Here is a 651-nt window from a genome sequence, read left to right on the forward strand (position 1 = left end):
CTTAGACCCATCAGGACAAAGTTGACACCCACCACCAGATCACTCACGAGGGATTCCTCCTACCCCAGTGCAACAGGGGAAGACCACCAGCCCCTCACCCAATAAGAAACTCTTACCCATCCCATTTAAACTCTATAAAATGGCACTCCACAAGCTAGTGAGGGAGGAAAACATTTTGTTCAGGCAAAACTTTCCTCCTGGCCGGTTTCTCTTGTACCCCAATAAACCTGTTCTTTTATTCCTAATTAGGTCTTGTGTGAGAGTGTAATTCTTTACAGAGGAATCCTAAGGACCCACGTGCTTTTTCCTATCGGTTTCTCCCCCATATCATTTGGCCCGGTTGGCTCAGTCAGTAGAGCATGAGACTCTTAATCTCAGGGTTGTGGGTTCATGCCCCACATTGGGGAAATGTCATGGGGTGCAGAGCACCCCAGAATTTCTCTGGGGCACATCAAGGAACCTTCTCCTTGAGAAACTAAACCAGAGGACAGATAATGCCTAGAGAGATAAGCAGAACCAAATCAGACTGAGCTAGCTTCAGATTCCCAACCTTCATTCTGGTCTCCCTTACGCTGGGGAGATAAATTTGGGTGTGGCTGCGGCCTTTGTGTCCTGAATAGAGATCCATAGCCACTCCTCACCCAATTCCCC

At 48.1% G+C, this 651-nt stretch overlaps 1 non-coding gene across 1 annotated transcript; it reads left to right on the plus strand.

Moving 5' to 3' along the window:
• The first annotated feature begins 334 nt into the window (after nt 1-334).
• On the plus strand, nt 335-407 carry TRNAK-CUU. The gene has a single exon. It is a non-coding gene; the product is annotated as a tRNA-Lys (tRNA).
• The last annotated feature ends 244 nt before the right edge of the window (nt 408-651 follow it).

Source organism: Dromiciops gliroides, chromosome 3 (assembly GCF_019393635.1).
Source record: "Dromiciops gliroides isolate mDroGli1 chromosome 3, mDroGli1.pri, whole genome shotgun sequence".
In the NCBI taxonomy this organism is placed as follows: domain Eukaryota; kingdom Metazoa; phylum Chordata; class Mammalia; order Microbiotheria; family Microbiotheriidae; genus Dromiciops; species Dromiciops gliroides.